The sequence below is a fragment of the Rhinoraja longicauda genome, chromosome 6, assembly GCF_053455715.1.
Source record: "Rhinoraja longicauda isolate Sanriku21f chromosome 6, sRhiLon1.1, whole genome shotgun sequence".
Classification (NCBI taxonomy): domain Eukaryota; kingdom Metazoa; phylum Chordata; class Chondrichthyes; order Rajiformes; family Arhynchobatidae; genus Rhinoraja; species Rhinoraja longicauda.
The window spans coordinates 37,684,194-37,703,684 of record NC_135958.1 but is presented as its reverse complement, the minus strand read 5'-3'; the positions used below and the strand labels follow the sequence as shown (position 1 = coordinate 37,703,684).

At 45.2% G+C, this 19,491-nt stretch overlaps 1 protein-coding gene across 1 annotated transcript in view; it reads right to left on the bottom strand.

Annotated features, from left to right (window-relative positions):
* The window catches only part of chst6 (carbohydrate sulfotransferase 6), a 49,713-nt gene extending 31,094 nt beyond the window's left edge, over positions 1-18,619 (bottom strand). Inside the window, exon 1 of the mRNA XM_078400798.1 lies at positions 18,477-18,619. The gene's annotated coding sequence lies outside the window, so the exon portion shown is untranslated. The remainder of the gene's footprint in view (positions 1-18,476) is intronic.
* Between the last annotated feature and the right edge of the window lie 872 nt (positions 18,620-19,491).

The window sequence follows — 19,491 nt, the reverse complement described above, 5'->3', positions numbered from 1 at the left end:
CCATTCCTTCTCTTCAGAGATGCTGCCTGTCCCGCTGAGTTACTCCAGCATTTTGTGTCTATCTTGGGACCAATGTGGTTTGTCTTATAAAATAAGTTGGATGAGGGTATAGGTGGACTAATTGGCCAGGTGCTGGTTTGCACACTCCAGGAATGATGCAGTAGCATTGGAAACAGCGCAGGAGAGATTCACCAAACGTTGCCTGGAATGCAAGGCTTTAGTTACAATGAGAGATTGGATAGGCTGGGTTTACTCCCACTGGAATGCAGGAGGCTGAGGGGTGACCTTATGGAGGTTTATAAAATGACAAGAGGCATATATGGGGTAGATGGTCAGTCTTTTTCAATGCGTAGGGATTGAAGGAGAGGGTTAGGTTGTAACACGTTGAGTCGTGACACCTTGGGCGGGAAGTGTCAGCTGAAATGGAGTTGTCAGCAAACAGCCATATGCATGCTTTTCTGCTAAATTAACAGTACCACATTCGCTTAGAAGAACAAATAGATGTTTTAGAAGAATGTTTATGCTAACTTTGACTTGTAACCACGGTGGCGCAGCGGTAGAGTTGCTGCCTCACAGCGCCAGAGACCCGGGTTCGATCTTGACCATGGGTGCTGCCTGTGTAGAGTTTGTACGTTCTCCCTGTGACCTGCGTGGGTTTCCACCGGTTTCCTTCAAAGACGTGCAGGTTTGTACGTTAATTGGTTTCGGTAAAAGATTGTAAATTGTCCCTAGTGTGTGTAGGATGGTGTTAGTGTGCGGGGATCACTCGTCGGCACGGACTCGGTGGGCCGAAGGGCCTGTTTCCGTGCTGTATCTCTAAACTAAACTGATCTAAAAAGTTAGAAGGACCAATAAATCAGGAGTTCAGCTGCCAGATAACAAAGATAAACGTTTGTCTTCCCAGAGACTTCAGAGACTAGTTTGCGGTCAGTGGCCACAAATAACTCTTCTTTATAACACTAAGGGGAATCGCTAGTTCCAAAGCATAGTTGCAAGTGTTGTTCTTAGATTAGGCTAGAAGCTCAGGCTTTTAGGTATGACATGACACATGACACATGTTACACATGAGCTCTCCGGACTGCGCCCTCGGACTGAGTTGCGACCGGTGCCGAGGGATAATGTGAACCGCGCTACAGATGAGGCCGCCTGCCGCTGACTGAGGTACATCAGGCGTCGTGAAGAATCACTCGTTAAGTTTAAAATGTGTTTGACTGATATGCATGATTTACAGCTGTTGATAGTGTTCTCACAACAGTGGAATGCTGAAGTGACTTTGTGAAATCGGCTATGGGCTAGTTAGTGTAAATAAACAACAAAGAGAAGAACTGTATAAAAGATCACATGAATCTTGTTCGGGAACAATCTAGTTTGACTGTGTAGGAAGGAATTGCAGATGCTGGTTTACACCGAAGATAGACACAAAATGCTGGAGTAACTCAGCGGGACAGGCAGCATCTCTGGATAAAAGGAATGGGTGACGTTGCAGGTAGAGTCCTTTCTTCAGACTAGTTTGACTGTTCCCAACGGGTGTGGTACTAAGCGCTCTTAAATAAAGTATAGCCTTGGTTGCCTTACGCAATCCTTGAGGTGTGTTTTCAAGTTTTCTTTAACACAGTGTGTTTCTGGGGTTCTGGACAAGGATGACAAGAATGACAGCTCAGCATATAACCCATTGGAAAAACAGTAATTGGCAGGTTTCTGGGCACTATTGGAAACAGAATTCCTCACTGGGTCTGGCAAGGTAATCCTCAGACCACAGCGTCCCACAGTCCACAACACCAGTCATTGGAAGGGGATAGTTCAACAGTCATCCATTGTAAAATGGAAATGGTGTATCACCGAGAAGACCACCAAGGGTCAGTCAGCTGCATGAACATGCAGTCTCTTTACTAAAGGCAACGGACGAACAGATTCCAGTGCCAAGCCCAAAGAATCACCCATCAAATGGAGGAGCCTTGTGATAGCTTGACTCCCGAGGACAGGCGCTATGCTTGGTTCACCGATGGCTCTTCTTGGTAGGAGAGTGGAAAGCATGGAAGGAGGATGGCTGCACTGAACCCTTACATGGGACCAAACTACGTGGAAGAGGGTGAAGGTGGATGAACAGATTGTAGTCACCCTACCCCTCCAGGAGCCAGGCGTCCCCGTCCATATCGACACCTACTCCTGACCACTTGCCAATGGCAACTTGGAAGAATAGAGACAGGAAGATAAAATGGACGACCAATATGGGGGAAGAACTACCGGCTGCTCCTTTGGTCTGTGGCCAAAAAGAGATGTATCACAATGTACCATGACCTTAAGGTGGGCAACGTTTGTGTTACCCACACCAATGTCCCAGTAGAAAGGGAGGGTGGTAATAGCTGAGGGTGCAGATAACAACTGCTGAATGTTGGACAACCTCCACCCGCATCCTTGAACCACCAGCGATTGAGGTGTGATCAAACACACTGGATAAGGTGTACACCAATGTAAAGGACGCCTACAGAGCTCTCCCCTGCCCACCCCTGGGACAATCCGATCACCTCTCACTGTTTCTACTGCCCGCATACAAACCCCTCATCCGCAAGACCAAACCCACAATAAAGACGGTCAAAATATGGCCCGAGGATGCCACCCTACAACTCCAGGACTGCTTTGATCGCACCGACTGGGACCTGTTTGCACAACAGGCCACCTACGGTTCAGAGATAGAGGTAGACTTGGAGGAATACGCATCCACTGTGCTCTCCTACATCAACTGCTGTGTGGAGAATGTCACGGAGGACAAGGTGATAAAGATGTTCCCAAACCGGAAACCCTGGATGAACAAGGAGGTACAGAACCTGCTGAGGGCACGCAACAATGCCTTTAAATCTGGTGACACTTCAGCATACAGTGTTGCCAGATCACACCGAAGCAAAGGTATTAAAAGGGCCAAAGACACCCATAGGCAACGGGTGGAAGACCACTTCAACACCACGGACACCAGAAGCATGTGGCAGGGTGTCAGGGACATCACTGGCTACAAGAGCAGCCCTACCTGCCCCCACAGCGATATGGCATTGACCAACGAGCTTAACACCTTCTTTGCCCGCTTTGAAACTGGCAAAACCACCTTGAGTGAAAGAACCCCAGCCGAGGCGGTGGGACAGGTCTTGCAACTGAGCACACAGGAGGTACAACGCGCTCTGCAAAGGGTCAACCCACGCAAGGCTGCAGGACCGGATGGAGTTCAAGGAAGGGTACTGAAGGACTGTGCTGAACAGCTGGCTGAGGTATTCACCAGGATCTTTAACCTGTCATTATCTCTGGCTACGGTCCCCAAGTGTCTGAAGTCGGCTATCATAGTTCCGGTGCCGAAAAAAGCAAAGATCTCCAACCTGAACGACTACCGCCCGGTTGCCCTAACGCCGGTAGTCATGAAGTGCTTTGAGAGGCTGGTCCTCTCACACATCAAATCCAGCATCCCTGACTCACTGGACCCACATCAATTTGCATACAGGGCAAATAGATCCACAGAGGACGCCATCTCTCTGGCTCTTCACACTGTCCTGACTCACCTAGAGAGACAGGGCACGTAAGTGAGGATGCTATTCATAGACTATAGCTCCGCCTTCAACACGGTCATCCCCACCAAGCTCATCACCAAACTCCACCAGCTAGGCCTTAGCTCGTCATTATGTGACTGGATCCTGGACTTCCTGCTGGAACGACAGCAGGCAGTGAGAATGGGCCCGCACCTGTCCTCCACTATCACCCTGAGTACCGGCACACCACAGGGCTGTGTTCTGAGCCCCATGCTCTACTCCCTCTTCACACACGACTGTGTTCCTGCATTCGACACCAACACCATTGTCAAGTTTGCAGACGACACAACGGTGATCGGGCTTATCACCAACGGGGATGAAACAAACTATAGAGCGGAGGTGCAGAACCTGGCGGACTGGTGCTCGGATAACAACCTGTCCCTAAATAGCACCAAGACCAAGGAGCTGATCATCAACTTCTGTAGGTCACATAACGGGGAATATGCCCCGATCTCTATCAACGGGGTCAGTGTGGAGAGAGTGTCCAGCTTCAAGTTTCTGGGCACTCACATTTCGGAGGACCTAACATGGTCCAATAACACTGCTGCGCTGGTCAAGAAGGCACAACAAAGACTGTTCTACTTAAGAACACTGAAAAAGTCTGGTCTACCCCAACAGCTGCTGACGACCTTCTACCGCTGCACCATAGAGAGCATCCTAACGCATGGAATCCCTGTGTGGTACCTCAGCTGCACGGAGGCAGAAAGGAAAGCTCTACAGCGGGTAGTCCATAGAGCTCAGAGGGCCATCGGAACACAGCTACCAGACTTGGAGGGCATCTACAACACACGATGCCTCAGAAAAGCCACCAGCATCCACAAAGACTCTTCACACCCCTGCAACAGTCAGTTCGAACTCCTTCCATCGGGCAGACGATACAAGGCCTTCTATGCCCGCACCTCCAGACTCAGGAACAGCTTCATCCCCAGGGCCATAGCTGCTATGAACCGGTCCTGCTGAGCCGGATGGCCACAACGCATAGATCAACTTGCACTTTACCCTGTCCAAAACTGTTACAACTGTTTCGTTTCGTTGGGTTGCTGCTGTCTAAATTACCTAAATTATTGCATCGTATGGGAGGCGCATTCCCAATCTCGTTGTACCCCTGGGTACAATGACAATAAAGATATATTGTATTGTATTGTATTGTATTGTGAGAGTGACGTGCTCAGAAGATACAATCTTGTTTACTCTGCAGGTGATGAAAGAGCCAACCAGATGGGGCGAAGGAATGCTGACACAAACTCCAGTGACGAACAGTATAATTGCGACCCGTCACAACCACACCCAATTTCCATGCGCAATGGGGAATCCATATTTTGCCACAGCCCTTTTCAGAGAGGATGCAGTTGTACTTTGACGTGGCAGGGAGGCGGCGAGTTTGGATTGTTTGGGGCAGGGCATGGACTTTGATGGGGAGGCAATGGCAGATCCTGTGTGGAGATGCACCGCGTAGATCCAAGTGTGATCTGGGTCAATGAAGAACTTACATGTAGAATATGTCTTATGCTCATGCTAGGGGAACCCATGTTTCCATCTGTTGGGTTTGTGTGCATGTGTTCATTCATGGTGGGGAGGGGCATCATCCCTTTGTGACCAATCCCAATTAACATATCCATAGTACAGGGGTTACATTTTGTGCTACAAGTGCTTGTAGTGTTGTGTGCATTGCTTATGTTGGTTAAATGTGGGTGTTCTAAGCTGGGTGACCCAGAATTACATTACCATGTAAACTGAGAGGTAGTGGCTAAATGGGTTCAGCTGCAAGACATACCTGTCCCAGCCATCAAAGACTGTCCCTGTTATAGTGGGACCTTTAAAGATGCCCGTCGACATGACATTTAGACTGCTTTGCGATATTAAGACTGCTTTGCTAAATCTGCTTCACTGGTGACCCAAGGAATGAAGGGGTGGAGTATAAGGAGAGGGTTAGGTTGTAACATGTTGAGTCGTGAATCCTTGGATGAGAAGGGTTAGACAGACTGTGTCAGTTAAAATGGATGGAGTTGTCAGCAAACAGCCATACACATGTTTTTCTGCAAAATTAACAGCACTACATTCAAGAAGCAACACTCATTTTCAGCTCATTCATTTCTCCAGTACCAGTATTTGTGCTTATACTAATTTCTGTAAATTCATCGTGTGCTCTCAACTGTGTAGTGCTCTAGTGCTTCTGCGATGTTTTCTGCATCTTTTTCCTTGAGGTAAGTCACGGGTTATTTATTTAATGTTTATTTCCTTATTTCACTGATACTATTTTTGTTAATCTTTTACATATCTATGGAATCCGTTCAATCTGTTTTTGTGTTTCTTGCTGGTCTCCTCTTGTAATTTTAGTTTAGTTTAGAGATACAGCGCAGAAACAGGCCCTTTGGCCCACCGGGTCCGCACCGACCAGCGATCCCCGCACGTTAACACTATCCTAAACACACTAGGGACAATTTGCACTTATACCATGCCAATTAACCTACAAACCTGTACGTCATCTAAAGAATTTCACAGCATTAAAGGTTATTATTGGTCTTTAAAAAGCTACCTCTCTAGCTATAAAGCTAAAAATTAATGAGAGGAATACATCGGGTAGATGCACAGAGGAACTTGCCTGGAGTAGGGAAATCGAGGATCGTGGACATAGGTTTAAGGTGAAGGGGAAAAGATTTAATAGGAATCTGAGGGTATCTTTATCACAAAGGGTGGTGGGTATATGAAACGAGCTGCCAGTGGCGGTAGTTGAGGCAGGATTATTGCAACTTTTAAGAAACAGTTAGACAGGTAGATGGATGGGACAGGATTGGAGAGATATGGGCCAAACGCAGGCAGGTGGGACTAGTGTTGCTGGGACATGTTGGCCAGCATGGGCAAGTTGGGCCGAAGGGCATGTTTCCACACTGTATGAATCTATGACTCATTTTTTAGCACCAAGGTACACTGACCAACACTTTCTAAAATGTCACCAAGAAGAAGCTTGCTCAGAAACCACAAGTGAGTTTCTATCTTTAGACAGTGGATACAGCGAAGGTAGAATGTCACACTTGCCAACCAATGCTTTTAAGAACTGCTTTCTCACTTGCCCTTTAACATTCTTTCTATGTTTGTAAATCAGCAGAAGCGCAGATGTGTAAATATATTTTGACGTCTAACAAACGGATAAAACGTAATTACTTAAGTCAACTATCAGATGCTTCCTCATGCTTTCACCAAACTTCATGTTCTTTGGAAAGAGAAAGTACACCCAGGTTTCAGCACATTGTTCATTAGTATCTTTGAGACAAAAATTTGGATCATTAGCCAGTCTGGCCTATACATGACCCAGGACCAAGAAACAACGTGACTAACATTTTCTGCCCTCCAAAATAACCCAGCAAACGCTGAGCTGCATAATAGTAAGAAGTAAAAAAACAGACAGTCAAATCTTAACACCAGGTACAATAAATTCAACATCCCAATTTCAACTTTCAATCCCAATTACCGAGAAAGGTTATGGTGGCTGAATTTTTCAGAAAGCACTTCAAATTATTTGTGAGGCAGGAATAAAAATTATCAAGCCATAATTTACGGGATGCTAGAACCAGCTAAACTTAAGGTTAAATACTGGACTTTTTGTAATAAGACCAGTAGACAGAAATGTAGCAAGCTAATACAGATAATGCCTCATTTAATTTTTTAATAGAAATATTCACACGCCTCTTTCCAATTCAGCATGTGTAAACATGAGTAGATCATGTAAACATTTTAATATACATATTATTTCCTCCGCTGGGCAAGAGACTCTGTGCATCTACCCGATCTATTCCTCTCATGACCTTGTATACCTCTATAAGATCACCCCTCATCCTCCTGCGCTCCAAGGTATGGAGTCCCAACCTACTCAACCTCTGTCTATGGCTCAGACTCTAGTCCTGGCAACATCCTCTTAAATCTTCTCTCTACCCTTTCCAGCTTGACAACAACGATTCCAATAACGGTATCTGCTGTTGTCAAATTTTCAATACTAACCCTAATTACATATTTCCAGCAGTACCTTGCAACCCTTTCGATCTTAAAAATGCAAATTTTCTGACCTCTGAGAAGTCTGCTACCTAAATGGTGCTGTTTCACTAGAAATAATATAAAACTAAAGTTAAATGAATGATGAACATCAATTAAGACCAACACTGGGTTACATCTGCACATCTTGGGTCAATTGGCTCTCATCTTCCATCACTATATCTGACAGCTATATTTAACCTTGAACTCCCATCTGCTGCCCCATGACTGATCAAGTGTCGCATGGCATAGCAATGTGTCCACACATCTGGAGGTCTGGACATTTCCACTGTGACTCAAAGGAAATGCTGTTCCGTCCATACAATCTTTAAGATGAGAACAGATACACTGACTTAATAATTTTTTTGCTTAACTGCATGACAATGGCAGTGTAGAACTGACCAAGTTATTCGGTCTTGCTAAGAATTCACTGCCTGTTTTATTATTCTTCAAAAGATAAGTCTAACAGAGGGGATATGTCAGAGTTGGCATTGCCGTTAAATTGCATTTTGAATCATTGAGTGCCAGGTAAGTTTAGGATGTGTTTTGAGTTCTTATTGGTTTGGTTTTCTTACAGAAGGAATGGAGTGCCTGCTGCTTTAAGAGCTCTTACAAAAATACATTAGCGTAAAACTGTACAGCAGAAGATTTGCTCTTGGTCAGACAGTCTCACTGCAAACATTGCAAATCCATTAGAGTTGGTTGGGTAGTAAAAGCAAATACTTCCCTTAGTAAACACAGCCTATGAAAAATGTACACTTATCAATGAGAAGCAAATGCAGGAGGAGTACTGAGGGGCAACTTTCTTGGATTTAGGGGAGTAGGCCGCTACAGGAGTCAAGTAGGAAAATGGAACAGAGTCCTGCATCAAAACAGCCGTGGTCAATGATTTAAACAGGATTCCGGAGACAAATGCTTCACTTCGTTCTTCCTATTTTTGCTGGACCTGCCTTGGGTTGAAACAGATCATATGCACAAAGTTAAGATTCTGATTCCACTGCCTGTCCCACCTCAAACACCCTTTGATCCCCATAACCATTCCGCTGAAACCTCTGATGCCTTTGTTTTCAACTTCGATCATAAGATCATAAGTGATAGGAGTAGAATTAGGCCATTCAGCCCATCAAGTCTACTCCGCCATTCAATCATGGCTGATCCATCTCTCCCTCCTAACCCCATTCTCCTGCCTTCTCCCCATAACCTTTGACGTCCATATTAATCAATTATTTATTCATCTATGCCTTAAATATATTCACTGACTTTGCCTCCACAGCCTTTTGTGGCAAATAATTCCACAGATTCACCACCCTCTGACTAAACAAATTCATCTGCATCTCCTTCCTAAAAGAACATCCTCTAATTCTGAGGCTATGCCCTCTAGTCCTATTCTACATTATTCTTCAGTACCCAGTTTTGTCTCGGATCCAGTTGTTTAATGACCTTTGTTTCTCAACTTCAAACCATTTTGCTATTCTCCAGATGTGGTATCTAAGTATCCCATTTCCCCACCGATGACAACAACAAGTTCTGCTGCAGGCTCTAAAATTTGATTTCTAATCCCCTGTGCCCCTCCACTTTCCTTTCCTCTATTCAGGCCTTTAAAAGTTATTTTCTTTCCAACAATATACTTTATTCACATTACGTGAAAATATAAGTGGCAACACAACTGATACATTGCCATTGAAGGTACTGGACACATCTTTATTGACACCACATCAATTTTTATTTTACAAATATTCCACCAAAGGTATTTCTGAGACGTTTTCACATGGGTTCCTGGTCCTCAGTGGGCATTAACTGTACAGATTCCCTACAGAAACTAAGCAGGGACAGGACCTACATTCAGTGGTCCCGGGTATCTAGTGCTGCATCTTGAAACGTGCCAGCCGGTAACTCATGGTCATGGACAACGTTTGCTGCGGCTTTGCTCTCTAATTCAAGATCGAGATTGCATATGGTGCTGTGATGCTTAGTTTAGTTTCAGTTCATAGATACAGTGCGGTAAGAGGCTCTTTGGCCCACCGAGTCCATGCAGACCAGCGATCCCGGTTACTCCAGCAAACATACTACACACTAGGAGCAATTTACAATCTTTACCAAAACCAATTAACTTCCAAAACCTGTACGTATTTGGAGTGTGAGAGGAAACCAGAGCACCCAGGGAAAACCCACGTGGTCACGGTAGGAATGTACAAATTCCATGCAGACAGCACCCATAGTCAGAATGGAACCTGGGTCTCCAGCTCTGTAAGGCAGCAACACTACAGCTGCACTACCGTGCCACCCCTAATGGTCCCAGTTCTCAAAGCTGGAATGTGATGGACACTGCAATACTTCATTCATTTCATTTCATTTTATTTTATTTCGAACATGTTAAAAGACATCAATTAAAAAACAAAATAAACAAAAAAACAGAAGAAATACAAGGAATTTCATCCATTACTTAACATGTGCGAAAAGGAGTAGGAAGAAGTGTGAACTTATTTAATCCTACCCCCATTCCCTAATCAATATTTATCAAGTATCAGATATTAATACAAAAATACTCATACACCCTTATATATTCATATAGTTACACTTATTTAAATAATGATGTGTTATTATATGTAGACCCCTGGTGACTGTTAATCCCCCTCCTCACTGTACCTAGAAAAAATCATGTGTTTATATTTGTTTTTAAACTGGATGATGTTTGAACATTGTTTTAATTCCGCATTCATTCTGTTCCATAGCTTTACTCCACTGATTGATATAGAAAATCTTTTCATTGTTGTTCGAGTATTGCGAATCTTGAAATTTAATGTTCCCCTTAAATTATAACCCCCCTCTCTTTCATAAAACATTTCCTGTAAGTTACTTGGTAGCAAATTGCTTCTCACTTTGTACATGAATCGAGCTGTTTGATATTCCACAATGTCATAAAATTTGATTATTTTAGACTTTATAAATAATGAGTTGGTGTGTTCACAAAAACCGACATTATGACTTATTCTAATGGCTCTTTTTTGCAGTATGAATAGTGGTTGTAGTGAACTTATATATGTACTTCCCCACACCTCTATACAGTAACTTAAATAAGGTGAAACTAGTGAACAGAACAGAATGCGAAGTGATTTGTTATCTAGGAAATGTTTTGCTTTGGCCAGAACTGAAATGCTTCTAGATACTTTACTGTGGATATGTTTAATGTGAGATTTCCAGCAAATTTTTTCATCTATTATCACCCCAAGGAATTTAGTTTCATTTACTCTTTCTATGTTAACACCCTCTATCTGTACCTGTGCTTGATTGTTTATTTTACTGTTCCCAAATATCATAATTTTTGTTTTGCTCAAGTTTAGTGATAATTTGTTAATGTCAAACCATTTTTTAATTTTGCAAAATTCTGAGGTGATACTGTCCAAAAGTTGCTGTAAATTTTCACCAGAACCAAGAATGTTAGTGTCATCAGCAAATAGGATGAATTTCAATATTTTTGATAATTTACATATATCATTGATGTAGATGATGAAGAGTTTAGGACCCAACACTGATCCCTGGGGGACTCCACACACAATGTCCAAACATCCAGACTGATATTCTCCCATCTTCACGAATTGTTTCCTGTTCTTTAAATAACTTCTAACCCACTCTAAAGCCAACCCCCTAATCCCATATAGTTCCAATTTATTGATTAATATTTCATGATTTATTGTATAGAATGCTTTTTTTAGATCAATGAATACCCCAACAGCATATTTCTTTTTATCTATAGAATTTGTAATTTGTTCAATGAGTTCAGTTAAAGCTAGTGATGTTGACCGGTCGGTTACTTCTGAATCCATATTGACTATTAGAGAGTAAATTGTGCATATCTATGAAATTGTCTAATCTGTTGACGAAAAGTTTTTCCAGAATTTTAGAGAACTGTGGGAGAAGAGAAACAGGTCTGTAATTTGTGAAGTGGTGTTTATCTCCAGTTTTATACAGCGGAATAACTTTAGCTATTTTCATATTATTGGGAAATTGACCGGTTTGTAATGATAAGTTAAAAATGTGTGTTAGTGGTTTAGAAATCCCATCAATTACCTTTTTTACTATTTTCATATCTGTCTCATTCTAATCAGTGGATGTTTTATTCTTGCATTTATTAACAATATCTACAATATCTACAATACTCCTCGAGTGAGGTGTAGAAGGTTGTTGTCACTTGAAGCACTTGGCACCAGTTTCCTCCTCTCCTATTGCCCGTGATGGCTGATGATATGTTTTGGGCAGGCTGAATAAAGGTGACCAGATGCACCACAGATATTCAGCAATCTCAGATTTTTTTGGCCTTCCTGTTTTGCAATTTCTGCAGCTATTGGCAGCACAGATGGCCACCATATGTCCCAGTGTGCTATATGATGTACAACATACTCTGCACAGTCCTTTAAACCAGAACCGTCACCAATTGTGAAGCTGGATGATGGTCTGACGTCTCTCTTTACATCCACTATAATTTTTAATTCGTCTTGTCCAGATCCCAAACAATTTGGGCACGGTGGTGCAGCGGTAGAGTTGCTGCCTTACAGCGAATGCAGCGCCGGAGACTCTGGTTTGATCCTGACTACGGGCGCCGTCTGTACGGAGTTTGTACGTTCTCCCCGTGACCTGCGTGGGTTTTCTCCGAGATCTTCGGTTTCCTCCCACACTCCAAAGACGTACAGGTATGTAGGTTAATTGGCTGGGTTAATTAAATGTAAAAAATTGTCCCCAGTGTGTGTAGGATAGTGTTAATGTGCGGGGATCGCTGGGCGGCATGGACCCGGTGGGCCGAAGGGCCTGTTTCTCTATCCTGTATCTCTAAATCTAAAAAAAAATCTAATTTTTTTTAAATTAATTTCAGTACGGTTTCCTGTTCCTCCCACAAGTCTCACACTTGGTCGTGAATGTTTTGAACTTACCTGGCAAGTAAGTTCAAAACATTCACGACCAAGTGTGAGACTTGTGCATGGGGAGTGTCATAGAAACATAGAAAATAGGTGCAGGAGTAGGCCATTCGGCCCTTCGAGCCTGCACCGCCATTCAATATGATCATGGCTGATCATCCAGCTCAGTAACCTGTACCTGCCTTCTCTCCATACCCCCTGATCCCTTTAGCAAAAAGGGCCACATCTAACTCCCTCTTAAATATAGCCAATGAACAGGCCTCAACTACCTTCTGTGGCAGAGAATTCCACAGACTCACCACTCTCTGTGTGAAGAAATGTTTTCTCATCTCGGTCCTAAAAGACTTCCCCCTTATCCTTAAGCTGTGACCCCTGGTTCTGGACTCCCCCAACATCGGGAACAATCTTCCCGCATCTAGCCTCTCCAACCCCTTAAGAATTTTATATGTTTCTATAAGATCCCCCCTCAGTCTTCTAAATTCCAGCGAGTACAAGCCCAGTCTATCCAGTCTTTCCTCATATGAAAGTCCCGCCATCCCAGGGATCAATCTGGTGAACCTTCTCTGTACTCCCTCTAAGGCAAGAACGTCTTTCCTCAGGTTAGGAGACCAAAACTGCACACAATACTCCAGGTGCGGTCTCACCAAGGCCCTGTACAACTGCAGCAGAACCTCCCTGCTCCTAAACTCAAATCCTCTTGCTATGAATGCCAACATACCATCCGCTTTCTTCACTGCCTGCTGCACCTGCATGCTTGCTTTCAATGACTGGTGCACCATGACACCCAGGTCACGTTGCATCTCCCCTTCTCCCAATCGGTCACCATTTAGGTAATACTCTGCTTTCTTGTTCTTGCCGCCAAAGTGGATAACCTCACATTTATCCACATTATATTGCATCTGCCATGCATTTGCCCACTCGCCTAATCTATCCAAGTCACTCTGCAGCCTCCTAGCATCCTCCTCGCAGCTAACACTGCCACCCAGCTTCGTGTCATCCGCAAATTTAGAGATGTTGCATTCAATTCCCTCGTCCAAATCATTAATATACACTGTAAATAACTGGGGTCCCAGCACTGAGCCTTGCGGTACCCCACTAGTCACTGCCTGCCATTCCGAAAAGGACCCGTTTATTCCTACTCTTTGCTTCCTGTCCGCCAACCAATTTTCTATCCACCTCAACACTGAACCCTCAATACCGTGTGCTTTAAGTTTGTACACCAATCTCCTATGTGGGACCTTGTCGAAGGCCTTCTGAAAGTCCAGATATAACACATCGACTGGTTCTCCCTTATCCACTCTACTAGTTACATCCTCGAAAAATTCTATAAGATTCGTCAGACATGATTTGCCTTTGGTAAATCCATGCTGACTTTGTCCGATGATTTCACCACTTTCCAAATGTGATGCTATCACATCTTTAATAACTGTCTCTAGCATTTTCCCCACTACCGATGTTAGGCTAACTGGTCTATAATTCCCCGTTTTCTCTCTCCCTCCCTTTTTAAAAAGTGGGGTTACATTAGCTACCCTCCAGTCCTCAGGAACTACTCCAGAATCTAAAGAGTTTTGAAAAATTATCACTAATGCATCCACTATTTCTGAGGCTACTTCCTTAAGCACTCTGGGATGCAGCCTATCTGGCCCTGGGGATTTATCTGCCTTTAATCCATTTAATTTACCTAACACCACTTCCCGACTAACCTGGATTTCCCTCAGTTCCTCCATCTCATTAGACCCCCGGTCCCCCGCTATTTCCGGCAGACGGTTTATGTCTTCCTTAGTGAAGACAGAACCAAAGTATTTGTTCAATTGGTCTGCCATCTCCTTGTTCCCTATGATCAATTCACCTGTTTCCGAATGCAAGGGACCCACATTTGTCTTAACTAATCTTTTTCTCTTGACATATCTATAAAAGCTTTTGCAGTCAGTTTTTATGTTCCTTGCCAGTTTTCCCTCATAATCTATTTTCCCTTTCCTAATTAAGCCCTTTGTCCTCCTCTGCTGGACTCTGAATTTCTCCCAGTCCTCTGGTATGCTACTTTTTCTGGCTAATCTGTATGCTTCATCTTTTGTTTTAATACTATCCTTGATTTCCCTTGTTAGTCACGGATGCACTACCTTTCCTGGTTTGTTCTTTTGCCAAACTGGGATGAACACTGTTCAGTTTGATGGAGTCGAGGTAGGTAGAGATAAGTTCGGTAGGGATGAGCAGGCAGAGACAATGGGTCTGCCGGGACAGTTGTGTTTGTGGATTTTGGGTAGGAGGTAGAATCGGGCCGTGCGGGGCTGGGGAACTATGAGATTGGAGGCACTGAGGGGTAGATCGCCGGAGGTGATGAGGTCGGTGATGGTGCTGCTGATAAAGGTCTGGTGTTTATCGGTGGGGTCATGGTCCAGGGATAGGTAGGAAGAGGTGTCTGATAGTTGTCGTCTGGCCTCGGTGCGGTAGAGGTCAGCACGCCAGACTACCACAGCCCCTCCCTTGTCAGCGGGTTTAATTATTGTCCGGGTTGTTGCGGAGTGAGTGGAGGGCTGCACGTTCAGGAGGGGAGAGGTTGGAGTTAGTCAGGGGAGTGGAGAATTTGAGGCGGCTGATGTCACGCCGGCAGTTTGAGATAAAAAGTTCTAGTGAGGGTAGTTGGCCACACTGGGGGGTAAAAGTGGAGGGGGTCCATTGGACACTTGTTGTAGTTCATCCATGCGACCTTTAAATGCCTTCCATTGCATGTCCACCGTCAACCCTTTCAGCATCAATCGCCAGTCTATCTTGGTCAATTCACGCCTCATACCCTCAAAGTTACCTTTCTTTAAGTTCAGAACACTTCAAGATTCAAGATAGCTTTATTTGTCATCCAATATTGGACGAAATTCAGTCACCCGCAGTCCAACAATAAAAGCATTAAATAGGCATTAAAATTACACAACCCCAAAAACACACAAAAAAAGAAACATCCATCAAAGAAACATCCATCACAGTGAGTCTCCTCCAGTCCTCTCTCTCCTCACTGTGATGGAAGGCCACAATGTCTTTCCCTTCTCCTGCTGTCCTCTCCCGCAGTCAGGTTGTTGTGGTTGGAGGCCGCGCCGGACGGTCCGCAGCGGCCCGAGCCTAAGGCGAGTCGCAGCCGCTCCCACAGCCTCCGAGGACGGCCGGCTCCGCTGATGGTAAGTCCGGTCCGCGGGCTCTGCGAACCGGAGCCCTGGAGGCCGACAGCTCCAGGAGTTGGGCCGATGGTAGGCCGCAGCAGGAACGGAGACAACACCCAGAAAACAAAGGTCGGGTCTCCGTTCGGAAGGGACACATATTTACAATTTTACAGTTCCCCCCCTCCCCCCAACATACACACATAGTACACAAACATAGTCACCCACAGTCCAACAATAAAAGCATTAAATAGGCATTAAAATTACACAACCCCAAAAACACACAAAAAAAGAAACATCCATCAAAGAAACATCCATCACAGTGAGTCTCCTCCAGTCCTCTCCTCACTGTGATGGAAGGCCACAATTTCCCTTCTCCTGCTGTCCTCTCCCGCGGCCAGGTTGTTGTGGTTGGAGGCCGCGCCGGACGGTCCGCAGCGGCCCGAGCCTAAGGCGAGTCGCAGCCGCTCCCGCAGCCTCCGAAGACGGCCGGCTCCGCCGATGATAAGTCCGATCCGGGGCGGCCGAACACGCTGCCGCTGTTGCTGTTGCTGCACGTCGGGGCGGACGTGGCTCCCGACATTGAAGCCCCCGCCCAGCAGAGAAATATCCCGCGGCCTATTTTAGGCCGCGCCGGACGGTGAAATGTCCGCGACCCAAGCCCCACGATCCGGGGCGGGCGAACCCGCTGCCGCTGCCGGAGCTCCCGATGTCGGCATCCACGCGGCCCGAGCCTAAGGCAAGTCGCAGCCGCTCCCACAGCCTCCGAAGACGGCCGGCTCCGCTGATGGTAAGTCCGGTCCGCGGGCTCTGCGAACCGGAGCCCTGGAGGCCGACAGCTCCAGGAGTTGGGCCGATGGTAGGCCGCAGCAGGAACGGAGACAACACCCAGAACACAAAGGTCGGGTCTCCGTTCGGAAGGGACACATATTTACAATTTCACAGTTCCCCCCCTCCCCCCTACATACACACATAGTACACAAACACAAAAACACGACATCACAACTACAATTAAAACAAAACAACAACAAAAACAACAAGACAAATGGACTGCGGGTAAGCTGCAGCTGCTATGGCTGTTTCTGTATTGACTTTGTCACTCTCCATCCTAATGAAGAACTCTACCATATTATGATCACTCTTGCCCAAGGGGCCTCGCACAACAAGACTGCTAACTAACCCTTCCTCATTACTCAATACCAAGTCTAGAATGGCCTGTTCTCTCGTTGGTTCCTCGACATGTTGGTTTAGAAAACTATCTCTCAAACATTCCAAGAAATCCTCTTCCTCAGCACCCCTGCCAGTTTGGTTCACCCAATCTATATGTAGATTGAAGTCACCCATTATAACTGCTGCACCTTTAGTGCACGCATTTCTAATTTCCTGCTTGATGCCATCCCCAACCTCACTACTGCTGTTAGGTGGCCTGTACACAACTCCCACTAGCGTTTTCTGCCCCTTAGTGTTTCGTAGCTCTATCCATATCGATTCCACTTCCTCCAAGCTAATGTCCTTCCTTTCCACTGCTTTAATCTCCTCTCTAACCAGTAACGCTACCCCACCTCCTTTTCCTTTCTGTCTATCCCGCCTGAATATAGAATATCCCTGGATGTTGAGCTCCCAGTCTTGGTCACCCTGGAGCCATGTCTCCGTAATCCCAACTATATCATAATCATTATCAACTATCTCCACATTTAATTCATCCACCTTATTACGTATACTCCTTGCATTGAGACACAAAGCCTTCAGGCTTGTTTTTACAACTCTCTTACCCCTTATACAATTATGTTGAAAAGTGGCCCTTTTTGATTTTTGCCCTGGATTTGTCTGCCTGCCACTTTTACTTTTCATCTTGCTACCTGTTGCTTCTACCTCTGTCTCTCTGCTCCTGCTCCCATCCTCCTGCCACATTAGTTTAAATCCTCCCCGACAGCACTAGCAAACACTCCCCCTATGACATTGGTTCCATTCCAGCTCAGGTGCAGACCGTCCTGTTTGTACTGGTCCCACCTCTCCCAGAACTGGTTCCAGTCCTAAAAATGTGAATCCCTCCCCCTTGCAACATTTTTCAAGCCACATATTCATCTGAAATATCCTCCTATTCCTAATCTGACTAGCACTAGTAATCCAGAGATTATTACCTTTGAGGTCCTACTTTTAAGTTTATCTCCTAGCTCTCTAAATTCACCTTGTAGGACCTCATCCCGTTATTTACCTATATCGTTGGTGCCAATGTGCACCACGACAACTGGCTGTTCACCCTCCCCCTTCAGAATGTCCTGCAGCCGCTCAGAGATATCCCTGACCCTTGCACCAGGGAGGCAACATACCATCCTGGAGTCTCATTTGCGGCCGCAGAAACGCCTGTCCATTCCCCTTACAATTGAATCCCCTATCACTCACTATAGCCCTTCCACTCTTTTTCCTCCCCTCTTTTGCCGCCAGTGTCAGACTCCAGCACTGGTGTGAGGAAGATACACAAAGCTTCTGCCTCCAATCTTGGAAAACGACAGGAAACCTTTCGATTTATATATATATATATAAATCGAAAGGTTTCCTGCATATATACAAAATGCTGGAGTAACTCAGCAGGTCAGGCAGCATCTCGGGAGAGAAGGAATGGGTGACGTTTCGGGTCGAGATTTGTACCAGATTTGTGCCAGCATCTGCAGTTATTTTCTTATACTATATATATATATATATATAACACGTTGGTTTGTACAAACAGCACAACAACAAACGAAAAGACCAGGTGAAGAAAACCAAAACCAGAAACCACCAAAATAGTTTTAAAGAAGGAATAGTTAATTCCTCCCAGTACTTGCCTGGCTGTAAAGAAACTCTCTCCTTTAGTTTCGGGGAAATGAGTTCAGCTTAAATTGGAATTTCCTTTGAGGAGCGTTCGTGTCCGAAGGCGAAGCGTCGAGCGCGGACTTTGTGCCGGGCTGCTCGCCCAGACAGTGTCCTCGCTCCCTCACTCCTCCCTCCCTCCCTCCCTTTCTCCCTCCCTTCTTCCCTCACTCCCTCCCTCCCCCCCTCACTCCCCTCCCCCCCCTCCTTCTCTCCTCCTTCTCTCCCCCCCCCCTCCCTCTCTCCCCCCCCCCTCCCTCTCTCCCTCCCCCCCTCCCTCTCTCCTCCCTCTCTCCCTCCCTCACTCCGACCTCCAGGCACCCACTGTCGCCGCCAGCCAGCCAGTCTGGCAGCTCCCGCTCCTTCAAGCAGATGAGGAGTGGGCAGTAAGTTGGCGAGCCGACGATGTGGGCGTTTTCCACTCTCTCTGTTCCAGCGTGAAAGCAAATAACAGCCTTGATTTTGCAACCTGAAATTCGTTTGTATTGTAACAAGGAAACAGTGATAATCGAGAGGGGCATTGTGATGAGAGATTTTCAATCTGAATAATTTTTTATTGATTATTTTGTGTCATGTATAAAATGAGGGTTGCTTCTGTAAGAACTGTAAAATATCGCCAACTACTCTTTCTGTAGTTGTGGGATGTCCTGTATGAAACTTGCCAGAAAGTTAGTGTCTCTATGTAGAGGGCCACAATTTCGACTTGCATTGGTCATTGTGTTATTTTATACCACATGCTATTGTTAGCATTGAAGACTATTTATTTATTTGCTTTCCTTGCTGAGAACTTCCCTTTTGCTCTAAGCTCACGATCAACGAGAATATTACAAATCATATTTGTTATGTCATTATTGCCCAGCCCTTCCCTATTTAGGGCAATTTGCAGAAGCCAATTAATCTGGAATATGGGAGGAGACCGGAGAAAACCCACATGGTCACAGCCAAACTCTGCAGTCAGTCCCGAGTGATTGACCAAGCCTCATTGTATAC